Source organism: Talpa occidentalis, unplaced genomic scaffold (genome assembly GCF_014898055.3).
Source record: "Talpa occidentalis isolate TD23 unplaced genomic scaffold, MPIMG_talOcc4v2.1 talOcc4.4, whole genome shotgun sequence".
In the NCBI taxonomy this organism is placed as follows: domain Eukaryota; kingdom Metazoa; phylum Chordata; class Mammalia; order Eulipotyphla; family Talpidae; genus Talpa; species Talpa occidentalis.
This window is the reverse complement of record NW_023604295.1, coordinates 23,580,489-23,597,898: the sequence shown is the minus strand read 5'-3', so window position 1 is coordinate 23,597,898 and position 17,410 is coordinate 23,580,489. Positions and strand designations below refer to the sequence as shown.

The 17,410-nt window shown below is 36.1% G+C and overlaps 1 protein-coding gene across 7 annotated transcripts in view; it reads right to left on the bottom strand.

The window, feature by feature from the left end:
- The window catches only part of NAALADL2 (N-acetylated alpha-linked acidic dipeptidase like 2), a 1,155,955-nt gene that overhangs the window by 430,798 nt on the left and 707,747 nt on the right, over positions 1-17,410 (bottom strand). The gene's annotated exons all lie outside the window — the stretch shown is intronic.

The following is a 17,410-nucleotide window of genomic DNA, read 5'->3' as shown; positions in this document are numbered from 1 at the left end:
ATATCACAATAGGTAAACATGATAGCACAGATGAGCTTAATAGCATCCCGTGTTGTTTTAGTTTTATACTGCTGAGTCAATTGGGGTGGGAAGATGAGACCCTATTTATCTTAGTGTGACTTACCTGATGTGAGGCACAATATTGTTATTCTTTTTGTTTTCGATGAAAGAAAATTAGGTGACAATAAGGAATAATGGAGATGGAGACCTTGTTAAAGGCCATGTTGTGTATGAGCAGTTGCTGCTCATTGCATGACCCTAGTTAACATCTACACTTTACATCCCAGTTACTGCTTATATTGAGTTTTTTAAAAAAACGTACTTTTTTTAAAAAGATGTATTTATTTATTCAAACACTGGGTACAGTCAGAAGCACAGGAGGGTGAGAGAATTCACCAGAGCCAGAACAGGGAGCAGAACAGGCAGAAGGACCGAAGTACACTGCTGAGGGGAGCAGCGGGCGGCAGGAGAGGTCTGCAAGCCATGTGGGACCCTCCTCCAGTGGCCAGGGATCCAACCGTTGCTGCCTGCAGCTTTGCAGACCAGCTCTCAACCGCTGTGCCACCAGGGGAGGCCCTCCTTTGCATCTTTCTACTGAATATATATGTCATAAGGCAATATTTGACACAAGTCAGGCAAAACATGGAAGAGACACAAAAAATGGGTCAGAGAGGTGAGTTTTAGACCTGAATGTTTTAAGTTCATGGAGAGGCCGACCATGACCAGTGGCTAGTGTGGTGCACTGACTCAGTAGACTATTTCACTCTGGAGGGGTATTGTTACATAATTCACATGAAGTACCACAAGCAAATAGTTTTTCTGTTCAGAATCAATTTGAAACAGATCTTTAAGGGGGCTGGCTTCAAAAAGGATAGCAGCCAATAGAGGCGAGTCTACTATCTGTGCGTTCTTCACTCACACATGCAATTTCAAGATCACTCAGGTTCACCTAAAAACAATGGGGCTTATTTAACAAACAGGATGTAGGGTAAACAGATGTGATCAGTTCTCCGCTCTCCCACCATTAGCATCAATGATAGACACCTTTGGTCTTACATGTGTGCCTGATAGCTGCACCTAGAGTATGGTGTGGGTGTGTGTGAGTGGGCACACCTGAGCTGAGAGACAGAGCATACAAGGGCAGCGTCACAGAGGATGTGGCACAGCGGCAGAGAGGAGGGAAGAGAGCACGATAGCAGGGAGCATGGTGGCAGAGGACCGTGTGGTGGGGTGCAGTAGAGACCAGAGGAGAGACCAGTAGAGGATACCAGAGAGCCCAGAAAGAGTGAAGTATTCGCTGGGGGCTACAAGGACCCCAGTCTCTGACCCCCCAGCCTCCCTGCCTTCCCTGCACCTAGTTGTCTCACTACCAATGGTGTAGAAAGATCACTAAACACTGGAGAAAGCCACTGAGGGCTACAGGACTCCTCCTTTATCCATCTGCCTGGATCCATAGAGAACCTGCTCTGTGCCTTGATGGCACTACACAGGAGAAACAGTTCTTAAAGCCACAAATGGCCAGCTATCTCATCCCAGGTAGTGTCTCCCATCTCCCAAAGTCCCAAACAAAAGGCTGCCCATCCAAGGTGGCGCAGGGAAATCATGGCACACCAGCAAACAGAGGGCTAGGATTCAACTCACCACAGTTGGAGACACTCATAGGCCGCTGAGATGACAGGGCAGCAGCCCATATGTAGGGTAAGTAAAGTATTAGGTTTTTCTGCCCTCCTGCCATTAGGATTAATGATGAATCCTGTGGTCCTGAATGCATGCCTGATGGCGGACACCTGGAGTAGGGTGTGGGCATGTGTAGGTGGGTGCACCTAAGCTGAGAGACTGGGCTTCAAGGGTGGCAACACAGGGACACCAGCAGAGCAAAACAGAGACAACAGCAGAGAAACAAAGGCCATGAAAGAACACTGGAGAGCCCAGAAAGAGTGAATATTTGCCGGGGGGCTGGGAGGCCTGCCAGCCTCCTGACCCCCATCACCCCTGCTGTCTACCTGGTAAATCCCAATAAAAGCTTGCAAAAGCCACCGAGGGCTCCAGAACTCTCTCCTTTTACCTCGTCTGCTCGAATCATAGATATCCTGCTCCGTCCCTTCCCACCATTATGCCTTAGCAACAGTCTGCTGGTTGGGATGGAGAGCTGGACCTCAGAGCAATGGAGGCACCAGCACCAACAGGCAATGCTGGACAATTAGCAGCTCTCAAAAGGTGACCTGACAGAGTTTCAGTCACTCATTAACAGTTCTGGGCAGCACTATTCACGAAGAGATCTCGGTGTCAGAAACACTTTGTCAACAGCTCTTCGTGAGTTGTTGGTCCACACCACCAACAAACAGCTCTTCAAGACACCAGGCCGGGGACTTTTGGTGCTCCTTTCAGGAAGTGTCAGAGGTAGGCCAGAAGCAAGTGTGGCTGGCCTGGCCTCTGTGAAACTTTTGGCTGCTCTCTTCTTTGGAGGTCAGTAACAGAGAGAGCAAATATCTTACCTTGGAGGCCAGAAACCACACCCTTTGAAGAACCGGAGCATCCCAAGCTGGCGCCTGCCCTGCCTTATATCCTCTTTCAGGATTCCCTTCCCACAACTCTGATTGGACCATTTCCAATCTTATAGCTGATTGGACCATTCCCCAATCAGATCAAGTTCACACCTGATCAGTTGGTGCTACAATCCAGGCACTAAATCCATGGATCTCTATTGCCTACAACTGGAGGTAGCCACAGCATTGGAGCTGGCCCAGTGGGGCCCCATGATCATCCCTGCAGCCCTGAACCAGGGGCTACATGCTCTATGACCATGTGGTAGGGGAACCACTGCCACTAGCCATCACTGCTGGCCTCTGCTTGTAGCCAATGGTACCACTGGTGGCAAGTGGTGAAATGCCCCCCACCCCATGCCACTTTCAGTGCCCGCAAAAAGTACTCTGGGACCAAGCACCAAAGCCCTGAAGGAGGAGGGGGTCTCTGGTTTCAAATTCACAGTTCATAATCAAAATGTGCAAAGCAGCATTTTCAGGACATAGTAACTATGAGCCCTGCCAAGGAAACTGTTGACAAAAAAAGAGAGGGCAAAAGAGAGTAACTTGCATAGACTATGTCTTAGCTGTGCTCCTTTCACTTGGATTGGGTGAGACTTTTTTCCCTTTGTGATTGTCTTATTTGCAAATCAATTCATAACCACAGCAAGTGAAAATCACTAGCCTGGAAGATGGTTCTAGATTTTAGTATCAACCATAACACTAAATGGCTATGTGACAATTAATAAAATGTTTTCTGAAACTTAATTTCACAAACCATAAGATGCAAGAATTGAACATTGTCGAGGGGCAACCAGGTGGGCAGGGGAGGCTGGGATGCAGGCAGGCAACCAAGCCTCCCAGGTCCCAGGAAATCTTTTAAGCTTTCTTTGGACTTCTCTGGGGTTCTCTCTTGCGTTGTCTCTGGGTCTCGCCTCTTCTCTAGTCACACTGCTCATCTTCCCACTTCTTCCACTGCTGCTGTTTGTATCCCCACCTCTATCTAGGCTCAGGTGCTCCTTCTGCATTAACACTATCAAGGCCACAGATAGACACAGAGGCTAGTGGCATAAAAAGCCTGATTAATTCATTTACTCTACAAACGTTATTCGCAAAGACACTTTCTGTTCTAAATAAAAAGACAGGCTAATCCTATGATTAAAAAACATTTATAGAGACATACACCTTTAAATATATTGTTACATATTGTAGGGTGAGGTAAAAAGTATCAGGCTTTTCTGCCCTCCTGCCATTAGGATTGATGATGGAAACTTGCGGTCCTGAATGCATGCCTGATGGCGGGCACCTGGAGTAGGGTGTGGGCATGTGTAGATAGTATACACCTGGTGTAAGACTGGGCTTATCAGGGCGGCATCATGGGGACGCCAGCAGAGTAGGAGAGCGAAACAACAAAACGAACGGGAGCAGAAGAACAAACAGGGAGAAGAGAGAAGCAGAGGCCACGAGAAAATGCTGGAGAGCCCAGAAAGAGTGAAGACATGCTGGGGGCTGGGAGGACTGCCAGCCTGTACCCCAGTCTGCTGTGAACCTGGTGATTCCCAATAAAAGCCTGCAAAAAGCCACTGTGAGCTCCAGGACTCTCTCCTCCTTCACCCATCTGTTTGATCATAGAGATCCTGCACTGTGACTTTTCTGCCGCTACACATATGAAATTTGCCTTTTAAATTATTGATCAGGAATATAATCTCTAAAAATAATGATTTCCAAAGGACTCTGGCAAGATGGTAGCAAAGTGAAGATGCCAGCCTTTCCTCCTCTACATATTCAAAACCATATTACAACTAAACAAAGAAAACAGACCATAAAAAATAAATAAATGACTATTGCATACATCAAGAACAACCACATAGTGGAAAGTGCTAGGGAAAACATAATTAAACTGTGATTAGAGTGACACTGGGGCAGTACAACCCACAGGATGGAGAGGTAACTGCTACATGGAACATTTTTGTTGTCAACTCAAGTCACAACCCCATATCAGGGCCTTTACAATCTGGATGACTTGGAGAAGCGGGGGTTACACAGAGTCAGAATACAAAATGGAGGGTTTACTACTGAATAACTGTAGGAATAAGAGTGCAGATTGGTGATTACTGACTTGAGCCTATGGCTTTCAAACTAGAACAGTTGGAATATGAGCTGATAGGAAGAAGCAGATCAGATCACCTGTGTCTTCTCTGAGCACAGGCTATTGTTTACAGCATAAGGCTGTGAAATACATGCCTTACCCCCCCACCAAGACCTAAGCCCCAGACAATTGAATGTTCTTACTGATTAGCATTTAAAGCACCTGGATCTTAACAACAGGAAAAAACTCCCAGGGTAAGACTCCTTACTCAAGAAAACAATTCTCAGCTGTGGCTCTGTCTCAATGACATTTTCTACTCAGTGCTACCTATATTGATCAACCATAGCTTAGAGATTCAGGCTAGCATGAGTCTGTTTAAGATATTTTGGTTGTGGAGTTGACCTAGGGGAGGAGACCACTGAGACTATCCACTGCACAACTTGCGTAGCACTGTAGGAAGCTTGAGCCCTTGACTCTCACTGGAAGCAAGATTTCAAAGTCCTACTGTCCTGGTTCCTTTCTACCAATTAGCCCTTATTATATCAGTGTTCCAGACATCTGAGCATGTGCAAAGTTATCAGTCTTTGAAATAAAGGAAACCAGGCCTCCCTTGTGGCGCAGGGGTTAAAGACACAGCACTATCAAGCTATCACCAGCCACTGCAGTACAAGTTCAATCCCCAGCCGCTGGCCAGGGAGTTGACCCACATGGCACGGCAGACTGCTCCTGTCTTGCCCACTGCTCTCCTCAGCAGTGTATTTCAGTAGATCTGCCTATTTTGCTCCCCACTCTCTCTCTGGTGAGTTCTCTCACCCCCCACCCCCACACCTCTGGTCTATACCCCAGTTCTTATATGCATAAATAAATAAATCTTTAAAAAAAGAAATACATATTTAAAAAAAAAATAACAGAAACCTAGAGATCTTAGATTAAAAAACCTAGGATTATTCCAAGACTTTTCAAACACAAAATCAGTAGAAGTAGCACATTCCTAATTACCCTAGTACCAAAACCAGACAAAGATATCATAAGAAAACTATAGACCAATATCCCTGATGATATTGATACAAAAAGTTTCAACATAATACTAATAAATTGAATTCAATATAACATTATAAGAACTATACATAATATCAAGTGGGATTTATCCCAGGATGCCAGCATGATTTAATAAACATAAATCAATGAAATTATTACTTTAGATCAACAAATTATAGTAATTATATGTTAATATCAAGAGATGCAGAGAAAGCATTTGATAAAATTCAGCACCAATTAATGATAAAAACAAAACAAGATGGCAACAGAAGGAATCTATGTCAGCATAATAAAGGCAAACCAACAGTCAATACAATAATTAAGATTAAAGAACTGCAAGATTTCTCTCTGAGATTAAAAAAGACAAGGATGCCCTGTGTCACCACTTCAGTTTCATTTAGTGTTTTAGTTAGAACAATGAGACAACAGGTTATGAAAGGAATTCAGATTGGAAAAGATGTGACACTATCATTATTTGTAGATATGATACTATATATATAGAAAATCCTAACATCATGCACAAAAATAAATTATAAATGGATTAAAGACCAATAACAATAAAATATATAGAAGAAAATATTAGCAATATGTCTCACAATATCAATTATAAAGATATCTTTGGACATTTAGCCCCAATGGCAAGGGCAATAAAAACAAAAATAATCAACTAGGATTACCTCAAAATTAAAAAAGTATTTACACAGTGAAAGAAAATATAAATGGATTTTAAAAGAAAAAAACCTATGGAGTGAGAGAAAATATTCACATGTTGCACAGCCAATAAGAGGTTAATAAATTCAGTATTTTAAAATACTAATTGAAATAGCATTAACAATACGATAAATGTAAGGATAAATCTGACAAAAGATGTATAAGACTTCTATACTGACGACTATCAAATATATTTTCTGAAAGCCAAGAAAACAGAAAAATATCTAGGCAGACAATGGTTTCTGATTAGATGAAAATAAAACAAATGAGCAAAATAACATTACTTTTAATTATAAAGAACTTTCAAATAGTTTTATGGAGTGTTTTCTCACAACAGTATTTTAAGTTGAAACTACAATTAAGGGCAAAACACAAGGAAAACTGAAATACTTAATAGCCATACATTAAAACTCTCCAAGTTAATTAATTATTCCTTTCTTTCTTCCAAAGTCTAATTTAATAGTACATTAATAGTTAACAACTTTGTGCTTCAAAACTACTTCAAAGTGTTTATACCATAAAATATGCTGCATATATATGTAAATCATAACAAATCATGGAGGTTTAAACTAATACTATATTAATGTAACAATCACCATTCTGCCTCCATTGGGCATATTCCTACTCTAATAGGTACTTCTACCAATATTTTATTTCCAGACAAAAAGTTAAATGTTATGTCATTTTACTGAGCAAGAATCTTCAAAATGTTCATCAATGATAATTACTAATCCCCCATAGTTTAAGATTCCTAAAAAAAAAAAAACACACAAAAATTACACTGTATTTCCATAAAAATCACTAAGCCAGTCTCCTAATCACATGCCTCAAACTCTTTTATTTAACTCAAGTGTTATTTAACTCAAGTGCTAAGTGTTGAGCCAACATTGTCCTTTCCTAAGTTTTTATGGGTGGTAAAATGCCAATGTAGCTGATTTACCTGAGAGAATCACTGTACTAGAAACTGAGAACTCTCCTTAGTCATAATAAGACAATTTTCTGTTTCTATGTACAGTGTCAATCAAGTCCCTTCAAGGTATGTCATAATTCCACCAACAAAAATGTCAGCATTTTTAGTATTCCCAGCCCCCCTCCCTCAATTTTTTTTCTTTATTATTTGCAGGAATTAAAAAGAATATAGTGAGTAACTTCAGTAGCATTAATTATATTATGATTCCCTTGAAAGACAGGAACACCAAGGCTTTTTTTATTTTTTAATTTTTTAAAATATTTTATTTAATATAATTCTTACATCATTTTCATCTTTGCACAATGTATGCATTTTCATTATGGTTATATTCTCCATACAGTTGCACCCCACCCCTTATTTTGACTCTAGTCCTTCCTCTACCAACACCCCTCCCCCCATAGTGTCTCTCTGATTTATGGTTGCTTGTTGATTTTGATTTTTACTTTGTTTGATTAGTCTTTTTCCTGGTCTCTTATTTAACTTTTCTAAATTTCTGCTATGAGTGAGACCATCTAGTATTTTTCTTTTTCTTTCTGACTTATTTTGCTGAGCATGATCCCTTCTAGTTCCATCCATGTTGCTGCAAACTGCATGTGTTTATCTTTTTTGATTTCTGAGTAATATTCCATTGTGTGTATGTACCACATCTTCTTGATCCAGTCATCTACTTTGGGGCATTTGGGTTGTTTCCTTAGCTTAGCTTTTGTGAATAGTGCTGCTATAAACATAGGTGTGCAGGTGTATGGCTTCATTTTATATCCTCAATGCCTACTATAATGCCTGGTCACAAATGCTTTTTTCTGTTTTTGAATTAATGAATAAATTAATACACAACTGACAGAAGGAATGATTGTAAAACAGTATATGTGGGTACACATAAGTTAAACAAATGTTATTTTTCTCTGCAGTTCACAATCTGAAACAATATTTGGAGAAAGGGCCTTTAAAGAAATAACAAAGGTGTAAAGAGTCCTACACGTGGACTCAAATCCAATAGATGAGTGGGAGTGGAAGAAGATGGAGCCACCAGAGTCTCGTGTGCAGAGTTCAGACTGGTGGGGACACAGCAATAAAATGGACACTGGCAAGCCAAGAAAAGAGGCCACAAGGTGAAACCAAAACTTGCTACCTTGATCTTAAATTTTAGCCCCAAAATTGAGAAAATTAATTTTTGTTTCTTAAGTCACCCATTCTGTGGCATTTTATCATGGCATGCTAGCACACTAATGCAGCCAAACTCTATACAAAAATTCAGGAACATATTAGAATTTAGATCTTGTGAGTCAACTTCAAGCCAAATAATGAAATACTCACTGCATATCTACTATGAGCCAGATAGTGATTTATATTTGTTAATTTTTAAAGACTGTTTGATATGTCATTTCAATTTCCATTTTATAGTAACTGAAATTATGATTCAGGAGGGTTATATACTTGATTCAGGGTCAGAGAAAACATGGGATAATGCCAGAGATCAAACTCAAGTTTTCAGAATTCAACTCCAATGATCTTTCCACTAAAGCACACCTTTCCTTTCAATTATACATCTATTCTCTACAAAAACCAATACATTGGCTAAAGGGTGAATTTATAAAGCACATCTACTCCTTCTTGCTGTGCTCTACTTTCTGAGAAGACATTGTAATCAATACTGTGTGAATTACATGCCTGCTTATTTAGATTGCTAAAAAGACCTGGATTTTTACAAAGTATCTTCATGGGGAATAATACATTCTAAAACTACAGATAATATTTTAGATTAAAGATTCATGGACACAGTAGCAGAAAAATAAAAATAATCTCATGTAAACATACCACTACATTTTGTAGTACATTTCTATCCACTTAGGTTAACTAACTCTGGTTAAATAGCTCTGGTATGTGTTAAATACTGGACCAATAATATATGATAAATTCTTAAACAGAAATTTTATTTATTCAGGGCTCAAATTTTTCATTTTCTATCTTCATGAGATTGTTTTCCCTATTGATAGGTTAGCTATTTGGCCCTTTATGAAATCTATACTTAGATTTGTGAGATATTTAAGGAGGCTGCAAGATTCCAATTTGCTCTGTTACATTTCAGAAGTAAACTCATCTTTGTCAAAAATAAAAGAAATTATTATGGAGAGGAATATTCACTCTAATCAGACTGAGTATATCCAAGCCATAATCACTTCATTCTTCTTTGATTTCATGAGTACCTTTATTTAGATTTAAAATTGTATGACATGATATATACTAAGTTATTCAGATAATTCCAGTGAGATTAATAAGAAACAATGACCTGCTTTTACAAAGAAAAAAATTGAAGTTTTTCAGAAAGTAAACCTATTGTCTGATTCTGAAAAAGAATTTCCTTTTATCATTACAATTCAGGAGGGAAAGAAGGAAGGAGAGAGGCAGAAAGGAAGGAAATGTCTTCTAATTTATAAGCAATCCTCATGTGTACATTATGTACTCTACTTTAAGATCTCATTGTGACCTTATAATAACACTCTGGGATTATTTTTATTTACAAAATAAAGTAATATAGCATTAGGATGACTAGATCAAGACCACGTGGACATATGAAATTAGAGAAATGTGTCATAAAATGTTCTCCAATTAAATTATATGGCTTCCAAATAATGAAAAAAATGCAACTTTTGCAAATTTCACTTTCTATAAATTCCTATTATTTGACAACCTTTGCAGTGTTTTATGTATAGAGGAAGTCTAATCTTATAAATACCCTTAGAAATGTTCTTTTTCCAACTGTAGCTTTAATGTAGCTTTAAAATATTGAGGAGAAGGTTACATTATATTCTGTAGTACTTATCTTTTCTATCAATGGTATATCAACTATGTAGTACTCCGTGTTAAAGTGGTTACCATAAAGCATGATAAAGTGGGTACCAAAATCTTTTATATTAAGAGAGAGAGAGAGAGAATTAAGAGTGGAATAAAAATATAGTGGTCCAGGGTCTTTTCCTTTCTCACGATAGTTCAGGAATTGTAAACACTAAAAGGTATTTGTCTCCAGCAATTGCTCTAATATGATTGTATTAGTTATAGCCAATATTAGAGAAAAATAAGCAATTGCTATAGTAATTATAATGCTATCACAAGTTCTATGTACCTCTTGTCTATTCTGTGGACATGTTTGTGCTTCTACACAAAGCAAATCATGCTCAAACAGAACAGAAGCAATAGCACCGTCTCTACTTATATACTCAGTCATAAAGACAAAAGATTCTGATTTACCAACTTAATACCGTTAGTGCTTACATATGTAAAAGCATGAGAGAAGAACAGAGAGATGATGGAGATAAAGCACACAATCTACATAATTCTGTGGATGCATCTCTAGGATGCATAAACATAGTTGACAAGAAGTATATAGTTCATCACTCATTTAGTCTTTTCAAGTGTACTGTTTTTTTCAATTTTTACTATATATTAACAATATTCCAAAGAGTATATTTAACTGGAGCCAATTAAATTGAGAAAAGCATAGACAATAAGAATGAATATGTTTAAAGGTATATCAGAAATTAGCTATTGGCTACGTTCACTGACACACATAATTTTCTGATTTTTCTTTTCTTTTTTTTTAAAGATTTATTTATTTTTATACAAGAGCTGGGGTACAGGCCAGAGGCGCGGGAGGATGAGAGGATTCACCAGAGACAGAGCGGGGAGCAGAACAGGCAGACGGACAGACAGCACTGCTGAAGGGAGCAGCGGGTGAGATAGGAGAGGTCTGCTGTGCCATGTGGGAATCTCCCTGGCTGGCCAGGAATCGAACCCATGCTGCAGAGTCTGCGGACAGCTTCACAGCTCTGCGCTCAACCCACTGTGCCATAGGGGAGGCCCAGTTTTCTGATTTTGCAATGTGTTAATAGATATGCAATATTAATTTTTCTACTACCCACATAACTGCTTACATAAGTATTAAAATGTAGCTCCAAATTTCCTTACACATAAAAGAAACCTTGGTGATTAAATGTATATTTGATGTTCAATGTTCTCTTAATTTATAGCATTATGAATCATTTTATGAACATTTAAAAAGCCAAGCTTTGGCCATGTGTTTTTAACTGAAATTTGAATATGTATATAAGTCTTCTCCATAGTGGGTAGATGTGGAAAGAATATATAAAGTAAAAATAAGTGAATATTAACATAAAAAGCATGTTAAATTACTTTTAAATTTTTACAATGGAAAAAGTTCAAATCTCGCATTGCTTACAAGTGGCTCACGGTATTTTAAGGATGTTAGTAATACATCTGAAAGTATTAAATTCTTTGTTTACTGTAGCTTGGCTTACAAGCAAAATGGCAGAAGCAAAAGCACTGGACCAAAAGTAAGAAGCCTTGAGCTGGACCAGCCATTAGGAGAGGTATACTGAGCATGAACCTGAAAATCAATGCAGTTCAGTATCATCATCCATAAAAAGAAATGGCATTTGATCTGCCAGTCCCACTAAATGACAAAGGGGGTAACATGTCTGAATGATTTTGAGAAAGGCACAATGTTATGTAATGTGGGAGCTTGTTTTGTTTTGCTCTTGTGGTAGTAATAAGGGAGATGAGATAGAAAAGAACTAGGCTGATAATAAGAAAATGCCATTTCTTTGTATTTGTCTGGGTAGGGAGTGGTAACAATGGGGGTGAGAGGGTGGGTTGTTATCCAGAAAAACATGTTTCTTGACATAAAAATTTCATGGATATACTTCCAAAAATAAATATTCATATAACTTAAATGTATTCATCCTTTGTTGTTCACATATCTCTAGGCTCCATTTGTTTCTTGTATGCTAGAATTACAGAACCATGAATAAAAAATTCCTAAGATCTTCCAAGTCATAATTTCTTTCCAAACTGCATTAAGAATTTTTAATTTTTATAAATCTATTACTTCAAATATTACCTGTGTCTTTAAAAACAAGGATAATGGTTATTTTTAACAACAAGAAAAATAGTATTTTTGTTACTTATTGATTTTTCTTTGTTGAAGGAAAAAAAATCTACTTCACATACAAAATTGTTCCACTCCTATGAAGTAAATTTATTTAATTATATAAACGCTAAGATTTTAGCTAGGCATAAGATAAGTAACCAGACGTGAAAAGCTGAGGGATGTTCTTCCTCCCAGGCATGCCAAAGGATTACATGGACATGGATTATTTGTAGCTTCTTTTCTAAGCTAGTAAATTTGATGTGAATGATTTGCAGCAAATTCAATTAAAATAGAAATAATCCCCATATTATCCTCTTGAATGCCACCAATTAGAAAATTTATAGTTTCCAGGGAACAGTCAGAGTGCGTATCTCATCCTTGAAGTTCATAGATTACCACTTTGGTGCCTTTGCAATCCTGCCTGGCTAAAACTGACAACATCTCTTTACTGTGTAAACCCCTGTCCATTTTGGCTGTGGGCTATGTTTTGAACACTATCTTGACAGTGAAATCAACCTGCTCCATTTTTTATTATACATATCTAAGGGTGTAGTTCAAAGTATTTCAATGATTTTATCTTAGGGAACTGAGATTCTACTGCTAACCTTTCCCTCTACTTTCATTCTCTTCTATAGTGTTACAAGTTGTTGGGCAAAGAACACATTCAGCTTAATATCTGAGTACATAAAAATGAAGAAAAAAGATGCCCTTGGATGTATAGCTTTGAACCAGTCCCAATGAGGATAACATTAGAGTATACTATTGAACAAAACAAGACACAAAATAGAAACAGTTATGAAACAGAACAATTAATCTTATCATCTATGGAGTCTTCGTATGCAGGTTTATCAAAATGAAACAATAGTATCTCTTTGTTCATAAGAGAATGGTTTACTACATAGAAATGTCTAGATAATATGAATACACCTATACTTTATCATGGCAATAATAGTAAGCAAAAAATCTTTTTCAGCCAATCTTCCTGAGCACTTTTAGAATCTTTATAAGCTATTGTGCACATCAAATGGGAGTAAATAATTACTTTACTTTGTTTTCAGTTTTAATTGAATAAGTTTTGCTCATGTTGTGATAACAGGTTTATGTGAAAGTGAAAGCAATTTGTTATAGAACAGCAGCTTTTACAAATGGAAACTTCAACAGAACATTGTGAGATGTTTAAATATTAACCAGACATATTGCTCATTCTCTACACTAAATTTTAGAAACTTAATACAAATTAAGTATATACTTTATTGCTGGATCTTGCTTACCAGTGGCAAGAAATCCACACTGTTCAATTCTAATTAAAAATGAAATTGAACTGCAATTCCCTAGAAACAAGGGCTGATCAGACTCAATAAGCTTTACTTAATTTATTTCAGAAACAAAATAATTGAATTGCTCATAGACAAAAATAAGTTTACATTGTAAAAGAAATACATGCTTCCAAATATTTTGCAATTCTAATCCCAAAATATTCATAACTGATTACATATCACATGTGTGTTTGTGTGGTTTAAGATATTTAAGAAAAGACAAATCATTTTCATTCACAACTTTTGCATGCTTGCTAGCTATTTGAACATTTTTTAAATTTTAAAAGAGAAATAAATAGTCCATTATCCTTGTTACATATTTTTAGTTGGACTAGTACTTTTAAAAAGGATTTTCCCAGTGTTTGACTAATATCATTTAATTGTCACAACCACCCCAGGAGGTTTCTAATGTTGCTATTACTATTTTCCTGTTTGTAATTAGTTGTAATTTAAGAAAACTATGACTCAGTAAGGTGTTCTGGCTTTTCTATTGCTATATAGATTGTAATAATAGAAATGTAAACAATTACTTTGGTAAAAAAAATGGAAAATATAAACTGAACATGAGTGGAGAGTATACTGTTGGATTAATGGCAGAGGAAAGGATTTCATGTTTCTCTTTCTCTTTGTGTGTCCAATGGCTTTATATATGGAGTCAGTCTGAGATGATAATACAACTTAAATGTCTAAACCCAGAAAATTAAAAATGGCTACATGAATATACCTAGAGGGTATTATGCTTAGTGAAATATGTCAGAAAGAAACAGACAAACATTGCATAATTCATTTGTATGTGATATACAGTGGGGGAAAACGAACAGATAAATGAAGTAAAACAAAAATAAAAGTTGGAACTATAAAATCAATTAGTAGTTATCAGAATAGGAAGTGGGGGAAGAAGTCAAAACTGGGAAGAGAGGAAAATGTGAAGGTTAGATTTGAACTTTTTAGTGGCAAATGTAAAGTCTTTCATACACTTATTGATTCTCAAAGACTTATACCTAAAACTTACATAATGCTATAATGCAATGTTACTTCAATCAAAAGAAGTAATGATTTTAGAGTTGTCCTAAACAGCATCACTATACAGCTCCAAATTTTTATTTAAAATAGACATTGCAATAATGGAGATGCCCAGCAGTGAAATAAACATGAATATTTGAGTAGCTTTTGTACAGAATTGTCCATCAGTCAAGGAATCAATAGAAGCTACTCTGGCAGTAGGTAGACAGTATTTTTTAAATCCACTTTTGTAATAAATCTTGCTATGTATAGGTCAAATAAATGTGAGATAGTATATGATAATACTTTGTAATAACCACATATAAAACATCATTGTCATTCTTAATCCTTCATTACACCTTTTACTAGAAGATCTCAAAACTGTTTAACAGAATAAAAATGTGTAATGTAATAATGTTGGTTGATCAAATCAAATCAGAAAATAGAAAAAAAAAACAAATTAATGGCATGAATATAGAAGAAAAAAACAAAGTTTACAAAATTTTACACTAAAAGAAAACAGATGAATTATTCCATTAAATCAGAGATGTTTGAAATGAATCAAGGGAAATGAATCCCTGAAGCTCTACAATAGTTTTTTAAGAAAACTTACTGAAACAAAATGATCATGATGGAAAAAATGACAAGTGAATTTACAACTGGCAAATTTAAAAAGTCAGATGAAACAAATTTATATAAAATACCTGAAAATAGAAATAATAAAGATATAGAGTGGTGAAAACATTAAGTAAAGGAAATGCCAGAAATCTGAATGCACTGAAATGCATAATAGCAAAAATGAAAATGTATTAGAAAGCAAGATAGAATTCTAAAAATATAACTATATTGCAGATCTCTCCTAATTGAACAAATTCTGAAAGCCAAAATTGTAAGAACTTATAGGAATTAAATAATCAATAATGTATATAAGAGAGAAATACACAAAGCACACCCACATGCACATTCACAAGTAATTATTTATATGGATTGGAACACAAAGAAAATATTTTTAAAAATTCCAAAAGCTAGATTTTTTGACTTATTATTTACCATAATCCAGTTATTTAGAAATTAATGAGGAACCATGAACAAAATTAATTTATTTACAAATAATTGTAGATCACGGAACTAGTGAAAAGCATTTGACAAGTGAAAACAAAGTGACAAGTGAAACAAAGACACTTTGGGGATAAGAGTGGAACTTAGGTTCAGCTAAAACCTTATAGTTTGTATAGTTGACATTAAGTTTACTTAGGAACTTAGTTATTTTATAAACAAATTGGAAAAAAAAAACCAACTTAGGATGTGAGGGAATTATTCAATATAAAAACTAAAAATAATGAAATAGAAAACAAAAAAGAGAAAAGCATGCAAATGTCTGATGTATGGATCTGAAGTTCTATTTGTATGTTGTATTATCTGCAGATATTAAGTATGGAATAAATTCATTACAATTGACAACAGTTGAAGATTGTGGCATCTGGATAAATTAAATATTTTGAAAGCAGCCTGACCATGTCCCTAGACTCAAATCAGACAAAGCATCCAGCAGTTGAACATCTGGTCCAGCAGCTGCTAAGCACACACTGTGAGTAGAAATGAGCACTAACTTCACTTGGCAACTAAAGAGAAGGCTTCCAGGGGAAGGGTCTTTAATAAAGCCAACAATGAGTAGAAACAATGCCAAATTAATATAGAAATTAGCATAAGCATGTGTCATTTTGTCTCAATTAAAAAAGTCAAATCTGCAAGGAAGAAGTTATAACAGACAGACTATAATAGACTATAGTAAATGCTTTATATTTAGGTCATGATCTTATACATATCGTTGCATATTTTTCACCTCTTTGAATATGAGATAATAAAAATGAAAGAGGGACAGTTCTTTCTATATCTGCACAGATGAAGTAAAAGATTACCCTTGAACAGGTTAAATTCTGCAAATCAAAAATTCTCATACACCTAATTTTATGAGACAGTGATGTGAAAGAAACCAGATTAGATGTTATCGCTCAAATTAAGCAGCTTTTCTCCTTAATTCCCCTTCTTTCCCTTTTTAGACAAACAGTAATTCTTTTAAATCAAAATCATAGTCAATATCCATCCATCCTTAAAAATATTAAAAGTAAAATTAGACTAAGAAAAATCACTGTCTGAATTTGGTTGTATAGATCTATTGCTAATCTTTTTCATATCTTTGTTTAGAGAAAAAAAAAAATCCCTGCTTCTATGAAGCTATCCACTAAGAATTCCTTTGGGTATTAACGTAAAATTTTATTATTTCAGGAAAAAGAAGGAAAAACCCATACTAACCAAGAGACATTGTCACCCTATTGGCTTCAAAACTAACACCTAGAAAGAAGTATAAAAAAACAATTCAATAGATCGTCATAAAATTCTGTAAGTGAAAAGCCAGACCATTTCAAGCCCACAAATTTTCCACAGAAACTACAGTAGTTTTCATATTTAATTAGAAAAATATCTACCAGATCACTGATATTCTCTATTTTCACCAGTAGTAAGATTCATGAGGAAAACTTAATGTGAATAGAGACCAAACCATCCAGAAATACTATGGAGTAGTTTAAGAGAAAGTGTGAGAACCCAATTGCTATACAAAATCTTAAAAGAAAACTAGTAACATAGGGCCATGAGATTATCTGTTAAAACACTCATGTCAGGTCTTCCTATACATTTAGGGGTTAAAAATTAGAAAATTGAGATTAGAATTTAAAATAAAGGAACCAATATTCCTGGCAGCACTTTCCTTGTTCAAACTATACAAATCTCAAAAGCTTCTTAAATTATGAAGCTAGT